Raw genomic sequence first — 18391 nt, 5'->3', positions numbered from 1 at the left:
AGCTCAAGATTCAAGATCCTGCAGAAGAATGAGGAGGCATGCTGGGCTTAGAGTGAATTCAGGTACATGTCTGGGCGAGCGGAAAGGATGCCAAGCCTCTCCTGGGTCTTCTGGGCTAGCTCCAGACTCCCTTGCTGGCAGTTTTGAGGGATGGCACTCAGACCACCAAGCTCACGCAGCTGCTCTTTGATTACTCACTGGAACCTCCTTCTTTTAATCATCCAGAACTCTCTGGTTCTGAGCTCTAAACTCAGGGCCTGCATGAGTCAGGGTCAGGCTGACATCCCTGGCTCTGGAGCCGGGCCACCCTCTAGGCCATAGAAAACTGACACAAAGTCCTGCTCCCCAGATGAGGCAGCTGAAAGCAAGGTCACGGGCTTCGCAGAATGGTTGTTGAAGAGGCTGTTCAGCTGCTTCCCGAAGCTTGTTGAAGAGATAGGAGCAGAGGCTGAGCTCAGTTCTGGGCATTGTCCATGTGGCAATTATTATTGGCTTCCTGATAACCCAAGATGGAGAGCATATGCCACTGGGATCTATGGAGGAGCCATTAATGTCCACTCCTCAAGTTAGGCTAAGTGTCCCCTAGAGACCAGGCTACACAGAAAAAGAGAGAAAGGCCTTTCTCCTTACTGGGTCTCTTGGGTCCCTGTGGAACCCCTGAGAACTATTCCATACCTGACAAGAACTCAGCATTACTTCTCAACACTAGCCTCATTGCCAGCACCCCAGCTTCAGCATAAAAGGTGAGCAGCAGTAACGGGGGGAAAACAGATGGGTGCCCCCATTTTATGAGATAGCCTTGGACACAGGCAAAGGAGAAAGATGTGAATATTCACGACACACTTGATATGTATTTTCACTCAAGGCAGTGAAGTGGGTGAGTCTTCTATTTTACAGAAAGCCAAGAGAAATTCATATCCAAAGATACTAATTCTGCAGTTTGCCCCAAACCACAGCACTGCTGAGGAATGAGACTAAAATGGGAACTTAGGTCTCCCTGATAGACAGAAAATAAGCCTGGGAAGCCAAGTGTGTCTTTTGGAAAAGACATGGTATAAACACCAAGCTGCATGTAAAAGCAATATAGTAAGCAATCAGATTCATTGTAAAAGTGCAAAATTTTAAAGGTCATTGATGCATGCAGCATAGGAGACATTTCAGATAAGTTTTCAGAGGATAATAGACCCCTCCATCCCTGAGTGAGCCCTTCTGGACTCCAGAGGCCCAAGCACCTACTGTGAATCCTGTGCAGCCTTGGATAGGCTGCGGAAGCCTCTGCAGAGTCAGGCTCAAGAACTCCCAGGAGTGAGGTGGCAAAGCAGGGAAAATGGAGGCTGTGCATGTGAAGGAGAATTTCTAGACATGTAGATGTGGCTGTGAAGGAAGAAGCAAGCAGAGATCTGGAAGAAAGACCAAGGCTTGTGGACCAGGCAAGCGGTGAACATGACTGAGACCAGCTCCTGGTAGGAGCAAGAAGCAGATCCCCAGAAAGACCTAGGGATGGGGAGGGCACCTGATGATGACCTCCATGTGCTAAGACCTCTTCTGACTATTCTACTGACTAATAAGATTTTTAAAAATAAGGGCTGTTCTGTGATGTCAGGAAGAGCAGATCTCCCTTCAGAGCTGGTTTCTGCAGCATCTAGGGATCACCGCAGAGCTGGCACAGAGATGATAAATATCCATTCATTCGGTAGACTCATAAATCAGGAGAGCTTGTTTTGGAGCCAATTCCACTTCTTAGTGAATCTGAACAAATCGGTGTGGCCTCTTGATATCATTTTCATATCATTGCATTTGTCGATTGAAGAGCTTGGCTTGGACAGCCTCCAGCTCAGGTACTTAGTGGCCTCATGGCTGAGGACTCTTTGAGTGAGGTCACTGAGTCTCTAAGGCCCAGGGCCAATGATAGTCTAGGAAAAAGAACAAGGTGACTACTGAGCTGGAATGAGACAGGGAGAGGAGAGCAAGGAGTAAAGGGTGGGTTGCCACACAAGAGTCTCTAGACATCTGAGCTCAAGTCTGCTGTGGTGCTCCAGGAGATGGAAGAGCATACCCCATAGAGTTGTCCTAACCTGGGGGTTGGCTGATTGGAGGCGGTTGCCAGGCGTAACGACTCCCAGACATTGCCACGTTGTTCTCTGTATGTGATCTGAGGGTGTTCCACTGGGCAAGACTGACTGTAGTCCCTGGCTGTGGGTGGCAGGTATCTGCAGAGAGCAGCCTGCAGGTGTGAACAGTGAGCATGGAGGCTTTGCAGCCCTCACATTATTGATGTGCTGTCCCCAGGGTGGGGAAGCGAGGCCTGGAGCACAGCCACGGGTCTTAGGCATGTGTGAAGTTTTCCACCCCTGTGATATGAAAACTCACATCTTACTTTACAGATGGGGCTCTGTGAGTTTGGTTCCACTCAATTTCCAAAGCCTAATGAATAGTGTCCATTTATTGGCCTCTTAACCATTCTAGGCTTTCCAGCATATATTAAATCAGAATATCTAAAGGAAATCTTTGTTATCCCTCATTTCCATATAACAACCAACTAAAGCTATAGGACCAAGGTCCTAAAGCTACCACAAAAAAGCAGAATTTGAGAGAATATGAAACAGAAGTCTTTGTGAACTCCAGACCTCACATTCTTGTCCTTTCTTACCTCCTGGAGGCTTTGATGAATCAAAGTTCTGGACCTGCAGAGCTAGAGTGAAAGGCTGGCTGCAGCACAGAGCCATCCCAGCCAGGATGCAGATGCCCTGTCCGGACTAGCAAGCAGCCAGCCCCAGTTTCTCATACCAGTTTTCTCCTTTGTTCTCATCCTCCTGAGACAACATTCCTATCAGGGCCTCATTAACTCCCCTCTGTTCTTGTTGAAGAAACTATTACACCCATGCTTATTAAAAGGAAGCATAAGGACTATTTTATTCAGGGTGAATGATGGACATAGGAGATGGGGTGGGAGTGGCGTTCAGCTCTAAACACAGGGCCTAGTGGTAACGTATAGCCAAAGAGCTGAGATGGGGATTGGTGAATATGGAAAATCACTAAGAGGAAAGGGCAATGGTAGGTGGACTCTTGCTAAGGCAACTCAGAACGGTTCTTGCTGGGGGTAAGCCAGGGTGATCATGTGTCAAGGGTAAAGCGCTCTCTCTAGACTGACTTTCTAGACTTGGCAAGGACGGATACAGACACAGGAGCCCAAAGTCAAGACCACCGAAACGAGGCTCAGAGGAGCTCGCTGGGAGTTTGGTCAAGGAGTCCTTGTCATGTGACAAAATGGTCCAGCTAACACTGATGAAACCACACACTTGGGTTTACTGCCCTTCCATGGTGACCTTCAAAATAACTCTGGAGTGCAGGACCGGTTGACACATTTGTTTCACCAACTAAAGATCTTTCCAAAAGAAAAAATGCTGTTGGAAGGGAATGAAGGGGGGGCGGGATTTGAACCCAGAATGTCTTGCTTCCCACCCACAGCCATAACCACCAGAAGACACAGATTCCCATCTTGTTCATTCGCTAATGGGCTTAATGACTCCATCCATCACTAACTTAGGCCTGAAAGGACCCAAAGAGATGGGCTGTCATATGGTTACCCCTTCACACACTTTCTTTAGTTTCTTTGAGGCCGCTAAGGAGACAGTGCTATGATGGATAGATACTCCATGATGTGAGCTGATACAAAAAAAGGCATTGTCACACAAAGGAGGAAATGGGGCAGACTCCTGTGTTCGCTTCTATTTTCGTTGTGTTCTGCTTTTGTTTAGTAATAAGGGGGCGGAGACCAAACCGGGGCATTCATGTGTAGCAAGAATTTTTTATTCCCAGGAACTAAAAACAAGACAAGTTTTAATTCATTTCAATTTCATTTCAATTTTGCCAGTGGACATCTGTGCTTATGGGATTGGAAGCTGTAATACATGGCTAGTTCTTTCCAATAATTTTCTTTTGATAGTTCCTCTGACAGTGTGAAGCAAAGGGTCCTAAGCATGGATTAAATCTCTGATGACAATACTTTCCCAGATCTGCATGGCAAACTGCTCCTTTTCTTTTTATGCTAAGATAATAGGCAGGAAAACCACTCAATTCATAAGAGGGAGAAGCAGCAGAGGAAGCATTAATGGATCTTACATTTCCCTGGCTCTGCTGCCCACTGGCTAACTGCAGCTGGGGCAGATGACCCGACCTGGATGAATTTCTTGTCCCATGATGCAAAAATACAATGTTTTCATGGATTGATCTTTATGGTCCTTTCAAACTTGGTGTTTCTGGAGTCTCTCATACAAAGGGGCACCAGATGGCTTTCATTATGTTAGACCTATGACCTATGTATACACACACACAAACACACACACACACACACACAAACACATATACACACACATAAACATACATATACATACATACACACATAAACACACACAAACACATACACACACATATACATACATACACATACACATAAACACACACATACATACATACACACATATAAACATACATATACATACATACACACATAAACACACACAAATACACATACACACACATAAACACACATATACATACACACACATGCGTACACACATACATATGTAGCCATACATAAATGCATGAGTGTTGGCAGCTTCATGGCATCCCCTCAGAGCTTCCTTTCATACACAGTCCTTCTTCTGCCCTCTACATTTCCTTCACTACCTACACTCTGAGAAAAAGACACTCCTGCTTTTTCCCAGAGCGCCTCCCATTGCTCTGCACTGCTCCCTATACTGTCTGTTGGGCTCCTGTCAATGGGCAGGGCCTCCTCCTTCCATTCCTAGGCCTCTCTCTCAGATACTTGGTTTCCCTCTATTGGAATTATATCACTAGCAATCCACAGAGTCTATTTAATGAGCAAAGGAATGTATTTGGGAGTTAACTCACAAGACAGAATAAAGGAATTATTCTTGGATAACTATTCATGGATCTTGGAAGGGTGAGGCAGGGTCCAATGCTGTTCTCTAGTGAGCTCTGCCCTGGTCCATTCCAGCATCTAAAACCACAAGGTAGCAAAGAGACAGCATGTACATGCATGCCAGATCTTAAGGGTCCTCCAGTGACCACTCCCCAGGGGCATATACCTCAAGGTCATAGGCAGGTGTAACAGTTACCTGCCACCTCACTAGGGGCGATGCTTCCAGGCACTGCTCAAAAAGCTCCCACTACATCCCTCCAAGTAGACTCCTGAGCTCCTCTGTAGAGTGCTTCAAAACCCTTTCCTCTCAAGTCCTTCCCAGTCCTTCCAGCTAAAGCTCCCAGAGCGATGACTGCCTTGATGCCCTCACAAGCCTGCTAAGCCTTGAGATGATGGCTCTCATCTTATAGGGCCGTGGGTCTCAACCTTCCTAATGCTACGACCCCTTAATATAGTTCCTCAAGTTATGGTGACCCCAACCATAAAATGATTCTCATTGCTACTTCATAACTGCAATTTTGTTACTGTTATGAATTGCAATGTAAATATCTATTTTTTAAAAAATGTGTTTTCCAATGGTTTTAGGTGACCCCTGTGAAAGAGTCTTCAACACCCTGCCCCCCAAGGCTGAGAACCACTGTTACAGTATGTCCGATGTTAGGTCTTTGTTTTGACTCCATGAAGACTCAGGCAGCATCTGTCATGTCCCTTTTGTCATACCCTCATCCCCAGCCTCTGGGTCAGGCACAGAGCTGGACTCCCTCTCTCTGCTTGTGTTCTTCTCCAAACTCTCCCAGATGGGCTGCTCTCTGGAATCCACCCTGTGCTCCTTCTCCTGTCCTCCTTTTCAAGTCCGTCCCTGGATGATCTCACCTGCCAGCCTCCACAGCTCTCTCCAGACCTCCAGGCTTCCTCTTCCAGCTAAGCTCTCTGTCACACCAGCCGACAGTATTGACACTTTCTCTTCCCTCGCCATTTGTAACTCTGTCTCTTAATGCCTCTGGTCTCTGTTCTGTGTTTTGTAGTCCTAGGGAAAAGATCCATGACCTGGCATATGTCAGCAAAGTGTTCTACCACTGATCCTACTCCCTTTGAGTTCTCCATTATTGGTCCTACTATGTGGAGATAAAATTAACAAATGAAAATGACATATATTTACTGAATGGTCCCTGCTCAGTGCAGTTCTTCTCTCACTTAGAGTGTGACAGCAAGCTCTTCCTCCTTGGTCTAATCGTGACTAGACACTAGTCCTCAAAGTGTCAACACAGCCCTTCCTGAAATACAGTTTCACTATGTCATTTTTCTGTCCCAAACCAACACTCACATTTCCCATAGCAGGCTTCTGCCATTGGATTTTTAATAGCTGATATGCTATAAAAAATCAAAATTGAATCTTGATTTATCAAAACACATTTCATTAAACATTTTTTTTTAACTGTAGACACATAAGACAGGTTAACCATCACTTTGAACCCCCGAGGCAGTATGAAAATAGATTACTTCTCAGTTTCATCTAACCTTTAGAGCATTTTCATTTTAGGAAAGATGCTGGAGTGGCAGAGCTAGCAGGTCCCCAAGTCTGCTTGGAGAAGAGCTTCCCAGGACAGTTGTTCCACTAGAAACATCTGGACCACTAGGTAGGCGAGAATAAACCATTATGTTTAGCCTTTAAGCTTCATAGTTGTTAGGTATAGTAGTTAGCCTATGTGTTCAATACAGAATGCATTCAGGTTAAGTTATATGCCAAGGAATAAATGACCATTTTCATTCCAGCCCAAGGTGGGGGAGGTTAATAACAGTAATAAGTCATGTGAACACTCTTTAGTAGTACTGTGATAAACTAATGTTAACTGATTTCATTCTCTTGACCAGTACGGTATTGTCATTGTCCCATTTCACAGACAGAGAAACTAAAGCTTAGAGAGATAAGTAAGTTAGAAACAAGAGACTCAGAATTTGAACATAGGTCGTTTGGCTTCTGGTCCTTAATATTAATTCCATGAGGTCCCCATCTCCAGGTTCAGGCGATAAGATCAGAAAGGGTGGGCTTCTGACATAGCTTGGGTGGTTATTAGGTTAACAACATCTGGATGATTTACTTCCAGGGTTGTATTTAGGCATTTTTGGTTGTCAAAACTGGGAGGTGCCCCTGCAGTCTAGTAACTAGAGACCAAAGATGCTTCTAAAACAGCCTACAGTGCACAGAGCATCCCCGTGACAAAGAGCTGTCTATTCACAATGCTATCGTGCTGAGGCTGAAAAGTTTGGACTAAACATTTTATATATTTAGGCAACAGAGCTCCAAAGATTCAGAATAAATTCATGCTCTTGTTTAGAATAATTAGCGCACTAGACACACTGTCTTATACTTTAGTATCCTAAAGAACAGGACAAAAAATTGCTAACCAGTAGCTTTGGTACTCAGAAGTGTTGAGCCTTGGCTATTTGGGGAGGAAAACCAACTCACAAAGACTGGCCACAGACAAAGAATTTGGTTTGGCCAGACTTCGGGAACAGTATATGGTAGCAGAATAAATAAATGAACAAATGCCAAGACTTTCTGGTTTCCTAGTAACATAATTTCCCTGAGATTCCTGTCATATTCGAATTTTCAGATCCTGACACCTATTCTACAGCAAAGCAACAAAAGAAATTTTAGGAAAAGACATTGACAGAGTTTTGGGGAGAGGGAAAGAAATCTAGTGAACATCTGGTCCAACACCTGTCCACCCTGTCTGGAGTAAAATGCTCATGCTCCAACATCACATGATACGGAGATGTCCCCATCACAAGAGTCCCAGTCCATTCAAAAGTACCATTGAGTTCATTTGTGTTGGCTAACTACTCCTGGGCATGGAGCCTACTCAGAGCAGAGTTTGCCTGGTGTGACTCCATTGGAGAAAACTAATTTTTTTTTTTTTTTTTTTTTTGCCAACAGGTATCAGTTGCAGAGATCTTGGTTAGAGATGGGACCCTATGTCCACTTCTTCCTTGCAGTATTGAGACACTGTAGGCCTTGTGCATGCTGCCATAGTCTCTCTGAGTTCATATGTACATCAGTCCTGCTCTGGCTGACAGAGTTTCCTTGGAGTCATCCATCACCTCTGGCTCTAAAATCTTTCCACTTCCTCTTCTGCATAGGGCCCTGATCCTTGAGGGGAGGGGTAGGATACAGACATCCTATTTATGCCAGGGTGCGTGCCAAAGTCTCTCACTCTCTGCACACTGTGGGTCTCTGTTTTAGTTCCAATCTACTGCAAGAAGAACTTTCTCTGATGATGGATAGGTGTGGCACTAATCTATGGGTATAGCAGAATGTCATTAGGAATCACTTTATTGCTGTGTTCCTTTAATAGAACAATAGTATTTCGCTTTCTGTGAGGCTCATGATCTATCCAGTCTCAGGTTCTTGGCCACTCTACCAGTGTCAGGCCTGGCTCCATCTCATGGAGTGGGCCTTAAATTTAATCAGAGAGTGGCTTGTTACTCCTACCATATCAGTACCACTATTATACTAGCACATCTCGCAGGCAGGTCAAAGTTGTAGATCACGGGGTCTGTAGGTGGGTTGATGGTTACCTTTCTCCTATGGTAGCATGCAGAGTACCTTCCAATACCACAAGCACTAGTCAGTAGGAACAAAGACTGTAGTTAGGCATCAGCTCAAATTCTCAGTGTTCAATGAGCTATGTAAGCATGATCTTCACCAAGAGAACCTTACCATCAATTTGTGGAGAGTAGCCCAAGATGTTTGGGGTTTCCATAGGACCCCTTTGGCCAACAACTCAACAATATGTAATCCATTCCTGTCACTGGAAGTTTCAGTTGGTGGGATAAGATGTCTAGTTTGGGCATGGTCTCTCTATTATTTGGTGATTCCATTCAGATTTACATATATATATATATATATATATATATATATATATATATATATATATATATATACATATATATATATATATATATATATATATATATATATATATATATATATATATATATCTTAGGAATCTTCTACAGTAGCAGGTTTCCATATAGCCTATAAACGTTCCCTTCGTGTTAGTTATCCATCCCCACATTCTCTCCCTCTCCCTCCACCCCCTTTGTCCTCTGGTCCTGTTTTCCCCTCACCTCCCCATAGCAATACATTCTATTTCCCCTTCCTCAGGAGACCCTGGTCTATGCTCTAGTTCCTGACTAGGTACATAACCTCTCTTGTTATATTGATTGTAGCATGAATACTACTTAAAAGCTTACATATGCCTATAAAAGAAAACATACAATATTTTCTTTTGGGGTCTGGATTGCCTCATTCAGCATGTCTTTTTCTAGCTCCATCCATTTTCCTGTGAATTTTGTTATTTCTTTTTTTCTTAGCAGCTGAATGATACCCCACTGTGTAAATGTTCCACAGCTTAATTATCCATCTAGGCTGTTCCCAGCTTCTGGTTATTATGAGGAGAGCAACAATAAACATGGAGGAACAAATGTCTCTGTAGTAGGATGTAGCATCCTTTGGGTAGATGTCCAACAGTGGTAGAGCTGGATCTTGAGGTAGATCTATCCCAGCTTCCCAAGGAACTGTCACACTGATTTCCACAGTGGCTGTACAAGTTTGCACTCCCACTAGCAGTGAATAAGTGTTCCCCTCCCCCACATTCCCACCAGCATGTCCTGTCAATTGTTTTATTATTACAACCAATCTGACTGGTGAAGGATGAAATTTTAAAATAGTTTTTATATGTATTTCCCTGATGGCTAAGGATGTTGGACATTTCTTTAAGTGTTTCTCAGTCACTTGTGCCTCATGTTTGGAGAACTCTCTGTTTAGTTCTATATACCTTTTTTCAATTGGTTAATTGGATTTCTTGGTGTCTAGTTTTTGTGTGTGTGGGGGTTTTTTTTTGTTTTTTTTTGTTTTTTTTTTTTTAGTTCTTTGTATATTTTAGATACTGCCACTCTGTTAGATGTGAAAGTGGAGAAGATTTATTCTTATTCTGCAGCCTGCCACTCTGCCCAAATGATGGTATCCTTTGCAATACAGAAGCTTTTCGTCTCTATAGCTTTGTAGTACAACTTGAAGTCAGGGATGATGATACCTCCAGGAGTTATTTTATTATTCAGGCTTGTTTTAGCTAACCTTATTTTTCTGTTTCCTTGTGAAGTTTAAAATTGTCCTGTGATTTCTGTGAAGAATTGTGTTGGAATTTTGATGGGGATTGCATTGAATCTGTAGATTGCTTTTGGTAAGGTGGTCATTTTTACTAAATTGATCCTACCAATCCATGAGCCTGGGAGATCTTTCCATCTTCTGATATCTTCTTCAGTTTCTTTCGTGAATGTATTAACGTTTTTATTATACAGGTATGGTATGTTGTGTATTCATTTTCATTCAATTCTAGAAAGTCTTTCATTTCTTTCTTAATTTCTGCCTTGATCCATTTTTCATTCAGTAGAGAGCTGTTCAGTTTCCATAAGTTTGTAAGTTTTCTGTGCTGTTGATATGTCGCTTTAATCCGTGGTGGTCAGATAGCATGCAGTGTGTTGTTACAATTTTCTTATATCTGTTGAGATTTTTTCTATGTCCAAGTATGTCACCAGCTTTGCAGAAAGTTCCACAAGTTGCTGAAAAGAAAGTCTATTCTTTTGTATTTGAGTCAAATATTCTGTAGCTATTTGCTATTTGACTTATGACATTATAAGCCAGCATTTCTATTTAGTTTTTGTGCACATGACTGGTCTATTGGCAAGAGTGGGGTATTGAAGTCACCCACTGTCACTGTGTGAGGATCAATATGTGGTTCAAGCGGTAGTAGTGTTGTTTATGAATGTGGGTGGCCTTGTGTTTGATGCAGAGATGTTAAGAATTGCACGGTCCTCGTGGTAGGTTTTTTCTTTGAAGAATATGTGGTGTCCTCCCCTGTCTCTTCTGATTAGTTTTGGGTTGAAGTATGTTTTGTCAGGTATTAAAATGGCTTTGCCTGCTTGCTTCTTGGGCCCATTTACTTGGAATTTCTCCATTCTTTTCCCTGCAGTGATGTCTATCTTTGGTGGTAAGCTGTGTTTGTTGGATGCAGCAGGGGGATGGATCCTCTTTTCTGAAGTTCAGTGGGTGGCAGAGAGGAATGGAGATGGCCTGGGAGGAAAGGCTGGTTCTTGTTTGTCTGCTTTGTGGGGATTGCTTTTGAGGTGATATCTTGCTATGTAGCTCAGGCTGGCCTCAACTCCTGGACTCAAGTGATTCTCCTACCTTGGTTTCCCAAGTAACGGGATTCACCATGGTGCCTGGAGAGGGTGGGCCTCTTGTGACTGGATTAATGCACTTACAAAAGAGACAAACAAGGTCTGCCTCCCCTCCACACCCCAGCTAACAAAAGGAATGCCTTCACAGCAAGCTAGCTCTCTAATTCTGAATTCTGATCTCTTAAGACACTTAGTCTGTACTATTTTGATAGGACCTGTTTTGAGTGGCTCCCAATATTTTCAGACTATTAGCTTCCTTGCAAACCTTTTTAAGACTATAGCCAAGAACCAACATAAGAAATGGTCCTAAACATGTCAGCATTCAGTAGGAAATAGTGCCAATCCCTGCATGTTACCAAAATATCTGGAGTCTTTAATCAAATAGACAAATCACCCATACATGTGAATTTTTCACTTTCTTTCCATCTTAATCCCACAGCTAAAATTCTAGGCAGAGATTATGGCGTAGATATAAATAGACTGAGAGCATCATTATATGTAATTTGGAAAGTGTTTCACTGGCATACATCTGCAAGCAGTTCAGGGACACTTTCAAGCTGTGTTTACATGATATTAAACATCTGGATGAAAACTGAAAAAAATAATCAATTTGGATTGAAAACAAAACAGAAGTACAGATTTCAGAGTCCTGGCCTCTGGGATTCTGCATGCAGAGTGACCTCCACAGCCTGGGAATGAGATCACGAGGTGAGAGAAGAGTCACTGAAATAGCCAAGGGGTAAAGGGGGCTTCCGTGGGCAGGCGGACTTTTAAAAAAGAACTCTATTATGCAAGCAAAGAAGAGACACAATCAAAAACTAATATGAAGAACGTGAGCCATAAAAATCCAAACTTCTGGAGCCAGAAGGTTTGAAGCTCGAAGGCAATGACTTCCATTCAAATGAAAATCCAGCAAATCCTTGTTACCAAGGGAGGGTCTTTCAGGAAACTCAAGCTTCCAGCTAGTCAATGAATTCTTCCTTAAGGTACTTCAATTTTCACAGTTGGTTTTGACTCTTGCATGTAGAAAGCTCTTCTAGGACTCTCTGAAATATATTGTACCGTGGTTGCTACTTCAGCGCAGTATGCTCGTGACTCAATGGACCCCGATGATGAACTCATTGCTGACACACTTCCATTACTGTCTCTGTTAAAAGCTTTTTCCTTTCTCTCATTCCTTGGCTTAGTGCTTGTAACTTGTGTTAGGACAGGCTCCATCAGAAACAGACCCTGACATAATGACCTGATAACATGTTTTCTAGAAAGGCAATCCCAGTATGTCCCAGTGGGGGCTGTCACAGGGCAGGAAATGGGAAGTCAGTCATCACTGATGGATTAACTAGAGGCCATTTACCTTGAGGATATCTGGAGCTCATTGCCATGGACTTCTATAAGACTGTGTAGAGCTGGCCCTCACTAGAGGAGGAACGCGGGCTTAGTCTCCATTCTGCCCACTGTTATTTAAGGGATCTTCTTTCCCTTCTGTTTTCAGAGGCCCAGGGTTTCTTTTCAGTAAGAAGCAAACCACCCAGAGTGCAGGAAGGTGGGTGATAGGGTGTGGGGAGGAATTATTGCACCCAGCTGTGGTGCCCAACTACACCCTCTTGTTCTCATGCCTCACAGAGCTTGGGGGTAATGAAAGAAAACTAGACAGTATATGAGAGCTGGAGAGCTTACTTACCAGTAATATTTTCAAGTAGCTCGGGACCCTTTCGTCCTGATTCTGCTCTGGGTCTTGGCCATAACTGCAATAAGTTGTGCAAAGAAACGCATAGTCTAAATCCATTGGGAGTTACTCCAAAAAAAAGCCAATCAAATTAATTGTATTATTTATTTATTTGTTTGTTTGTTTGTTTATTTGGGGGACAGGGTTTCTCTGTCTAGCTTCGGGAGCCTTTCCTGGAACTCACTCTGTAGCCCAGGTTGGCCTCCAACTCACAGAGATCTGCCTGCCTCTGCCTCCCGAGTGCTGGGATTAAAGGCGTGCACCACCACCGCCCGGCCCTCAAATTAATTTTTTAAACAAAGTGAAAGTACACAAAGTGGTAGCTTTATGCTAGGCAAATTCTCCAGGGGTTTATACTGACTTCTTTCTGTTATTTCGGGTGATTGGGAATGGCCAGATACCAGAGTATTGGGGTATAGGTAGGCCTAAGTTTCCAAGAGAGATACCCAAATGAAAGTAGTGAAACTGAGACAAAACGTAAGTCACTGTCTTACACCGGAAGGGGAACTTTGGATTAGAGGATGTATAAGGACCCTGGGCACAAAGCGTTCTGGATTATAAATGAGATTATCTCCTCCCTCATCGTCTAGCGGAAGGGAACGTGGTCAGAACTGACTCAGGATCACACAGACAATTTGGTCCTCAGAACTGGCACCTGAAGAGATCTGAGACAGACGGGCAGCTGTTGAATTCCATCCAGTTCGTGAACAGCTAGGACAAGGAGCATAGGCTTTCGTTTGGTGTCCCTGGACTAGAACAAGGTTGGTTAGAGAAGTGCCAGTGAAGAGGGTGATGTGACCGTGTGGAAATGCTTGAATCTATGGCTCCAGTCACACCAGAGGTTGAGGTGGTAGAATCACTCCAATCCAGTTAGGGTGACATGCAAGAACCCATCTTTTTAAAATCGTAGTCAAGAGCTATGAGGAGCTGGGTACAGGAAGGAAAAAGTAAAATGAAGAGACTCATGGGAGAGATGGCATGAGAATCTGATAGGATTTTGGCTGCCAATGTAGGAACAATACAAAACTAAGAAGGCAAACCTTATGAGCACGAGTCTGGGAACTCAAAGCCTTCAGTCACGATGAGGACTTTAGAAAGACAGATTGTTCAGGGCTGAAAAAGAAAGCCCACACCACACTGACCCTACCCGTCACACAAGAGGACAGGAGGACACACCAGACTGTGCTCTTGGGTTCCCAAAGCTGTCCTTTTCCTCTGCCAGCAATTCCCCTTCTTGGTAACACCGCTGAAACATCACTTGTGTGAAAGGAGGAAGCAGATGTCCTGCAAGCTTTTTCTCCAAATGGAACTTTAATGTTTGATCACTGTATTTAACCAAATTTATCAAGAGGAATTAATATATGAATTACAGGAATGCGGGAGATAAACTGAGTTCCTGACGTCTCAACAATTATGTGCCTGAGACAAAATCCACATTGAGGAAAGCAACAAAATTTAGAAGGCTAGACGAACACAAGCCAACTGGAACTATGGTGTCAATACTCTCTGCTCTGGGGGAGGGCTAGCACACTTGAAGAAGGTCATTATTCTGGAAAAGTTCTAATAAATCCAACCTCTTGCAAATGTCTGCATAATACAAATTTGGCAAAGATCTAAAACCCAGCTAAGATTGTTTTTAACAGCCAAAGGAGAAAATTGCTGAAGCACTGAATACTTCCATGGATGATGTATTTTGAAAACTGCATGTGTGTGTATGTGTGTGTGTGTGTCGGGCGGGGGGGGGGGGGGGGGTGTTGGTGACTGTAGGTGCCTGTGCATGCCAGAAGAAGGCATCTGATTCCCTAGAGCTGGAGTTACAGGAGGTCAAGTCTCCAGATAATCAATGCTGGGAACCAAATTCTGATGCTCTTGTGAGAGCAGTTCATGCCCTTAACTACTAAGCCGTCTCTCCAGTCCTGGATAATACATCTTAATGAAAATAAATGTGTTGTTTTTGGCTAAAGGAGGCTAAACACACATCTACAGTCGTATCTGAGGTGTAAAGATGTTCACATCAGCAGCCAGGAAGCCAGGCAATAGTAGAGACAATCCCAGGGATCCTGCTAAAAGGTTATGATATTAACTTATGGCCTTTTTCAGGACGACCAAGGGTTTATGGCGACCAGAGTTCAGACCCAGGGCTTAGCAGCTTCTTCCAGTAGAAGTATTCATGGCTTCCACCAGACAGACTGGATTTGAATCAAAAGGGAGGGATCAGTGAAGGGACAATGCCAAGGGAAGATTGGGGAAAGAAAATGTAGGCTAGACTGAAGAGGAGGATGGACAGTTTGAAAACTCGGGAAAGAGAAGGGAGGGAGAGAGAGAGACAAGGACACTGGGAAGAGGTCTTGGTTAACCCCTGCTTTTGAAAACAGGCTGGCAGCTGAGGTAAAATGAGGGGAAAGATCAGCACTAGAGAAAGAATATGTGACACCAGCTGAAAGTTGAGACCAGTAGAAGGCCCACAAAGGAGGATGGTAATATGATGGTGCATATTAAAACTAGGTCAGCGACCCGGGTTCTAGTCCTACCTACCCCTGACTCTGGATGGGATGCTCTAGTGTTAGATGTGCTTCTTCCTATCTAGGTTAGGCTGACTGACCTTGAGCACCCTTTTTCTGCTCTCCTCCCCTCTATTCAACCTAGACATTATGAAATTGGAGACTTACATAAATGAAGCCTTCCAGATTGGAACACGTATTTAGCTTTCCTAAGGATAAAATTTTTGAAGAGAAGAATAAAAGGTTCCACACAACACTTGGCAAGCAACATTTGTTCTGTATAATAATTAGCAAGTAAGCATTATTGAACTAGTTTGTCATATAATTATAATAAAATTAAAACGGGAAAATTTAGGGCATTCAGTTTTCCTTTCCATAGATCAGAGGGATGATTAACATAAACCATGGAGAATGGCTGTTGAAGGCGTATCCAGGGGAAGGAGCCAACTTCAGATGAAGACTTCTGGTCCAGAAAAACCTCAGGAGCTCTGGGTTCCAATCTCACCTGCCACTCCCAGAACATGGACATGTAATTTCTCCTGTACTTCAACGGGTATCAATGCTGGGGACCAAATTCAGGTGCTCTTCAAGAGCAGTCCATGCCCTTAACTCCAGCCCCAGATAATGTCTTAATGAAAACAAATGTGATATTCCTAGCTGTAGGAGGATTTCCCACACCTGCAGTAGTGTTTGAAGTGTGAATCCATAGGAATCCTAAAGATCTGGAACTCCACCCTCCCGCAATACCTCTGCCCATGAGTATCCCAGAACCCTTATTCCTATGATGAGGTCCTAATGAAGTCGGTCAAAGTAGGAAAGCACTTTATCTATTTTCAAAGAAGGTGAAGTAATCTGGGGACTCTGTTGCACAGGTAACGGGAGAGCCAAGAAGTCACACAATCAGAGAGACGATCTGAACATTAGTTGCAGTAGACAACTATTGCCACTCTGTGCTGGAGATCCATAAGACAGGAGATGCTGTGACAGGGACCTAGCTGCCCGGATCACCTGATAGAAGATGGGGGTCACAGAGGGAGACACAGCTGCCATCAGAAAGTCAAGGTTCAGGACAGAGGGCTGGGAAGAATGCACTTGACACTCATTTTCTTTCTCCCCGCTCCCGTCAGTCCTCTGCCAGCTTAAAAACAAAAAAAAAACAAGCAAGCTTACAAAAGCAGAATGCTGTGCAGACAATAGGGGAAATTTTCAAAGGATACACACTCTGCTTTGCTTTCTGCCATTGTAAGCAGCTTGAGAGGAAAGGGGGCTTACTTCCTCGCATGGTCACGGCAGGTGCTTCGGTAGGCTAGGGGCTCGCAGCAGAAACCACGGGGGAACCCTGCTTCCTGGAGTCCTCCCAGGCTCAAGCCCAAACACCGTCCTTATACAACCCTTGCCCCTTGCCCAGGGATGGTACATAAGCTTGTTCTTCCTGCGTCAACTAGCAATCAAAAAAACTCTCCACAGGCCAATCTGATGGCGGCAAATCTCCAACTGAGGCTCCTTTTTCTTGTATGTGTCCATTTGATCAGCCATCACAGTCCATTAGCAGTGACTACAACTAGTGGAATTATTAAGGGTTTTTTTTTTTTTTTCATTTTCCTCCTTTTTACTTATTTATATTTTCCCGGTTTCTATAGTCACAGTGGACCACATTTGAAAGAAGGGGTGGGAACTGTAAAATCCTATCTTTGCTGGAAAGGAAGAAACGTGAAGAGGCCCTCTCTTCTTCCAAGGCTGTCTTCCAGCCCCTTGTCCCGTTAGATCAACACAAAACTACCTTCAAGCAGCAGCTCCTATGGAGCCGTGATGGCTCTGGCAGAAGCCTTCTGCCTACCTTGAGATAAGTTGTTAATAATAAGGCTGTCTTGGACAATGCCTCGTCGTCTGGGTCAAGGCCACCTCAGCCCAAAGAAAAGCACACTTGAATCTGGAGTCGGGGCATTCGAAACCACCTTCCTTGAAGTCTCCTCCTGTCTACAGTCAAGAGGTTTGCAGACACTCCCTTCCATCCCACAAGAGGAGACAGGCCGGTGAGTCACAGCCCTGGCTCAGCTTAAAGGGGTAGCATTGCCTTAGCAGAAATGGGTCGACTTTACTTTCTACTTCTTGGCACCTTACCGATAAATAGATATTTCCCCAGCAGATAGTCAGTTTCTTAAAAAAAAAAAAAAAAGTGAGCAATTCTGTTTGCCAACGTTAAGTAATGGCCCATGGGAGTTAGCCATTCCCCGGTCTTAAGAGCTGTCAGAAGCAGAAGCTGAATTGGAAACACGGAGGGAGGTGGTTTGTAACGCTCCAACTCTAGATTCAAGTCCGCAGAGTGATGCCATTCTTGTAAAAATACACAAAGGCACTACTGAAATCTAGTTCCCCTTCAGTTGGCAAGGAAAAAAAATGCCAGGATGGGTTTGTAAAGAGAAAAATCCGCACCTTGGATTTCACTGTCTTCATGGGGTGGTGGTCATGAGATATTATTTTAAGGGTTTCTCTGGCATGGCTTTTCCATCTGGGGGCACAGATAATGTGTGTTCTATTAACATTTCTCTTTACACCAGAATGCCAGCTATCAGTTCCCTTTGTCTGTCCCACGACAACACATTGCACATCATAGGAGACTAGAGTGAAGACATTATTTAGTTTTGATCTCTAGCTTGAGAATGAATACAATATTTCATTCTACATCTGTCTCATTCTGCAGAAACAAGAGTCTGGGAATGGCTAACTGAATAGGAATTACTACGTAAAGATTTACCTCCTGGACTTTTCAGGATATTCTGATCAGCTCTTCCTTCTCTGCACCCACAAGCACTTATCTCTGAGTTCATATAAGCTGGTATTCCAAGGAAGTCTGGTGACCATCAGGCAGATAAGTGTCAGGGATACGTGTTCCCAGGACTTTTCTGCTGCTCTCAGCACGAGAAAGTTCCTGTTAAAATTTTGCTCTTAGACATTGATTGTATCCGAACAACTCTC

Source organism: Onychomys torridus, chromosome 7 (assembly GCF_903995425.1).
Source record: "Onychomys torridus chromosome 7, mOncTor1.1, whole genome shotgun sequence".
NCBI classification, from domain to species: domain Eukaryota; kingdom Metazoa; phylum Chordata; class Mammalia; order Rodentia; family Cricetidae; genus Onychomys; species Onychomys torridus.
This window is presented reverse-complemented; position numbering follows the sequence as displayed.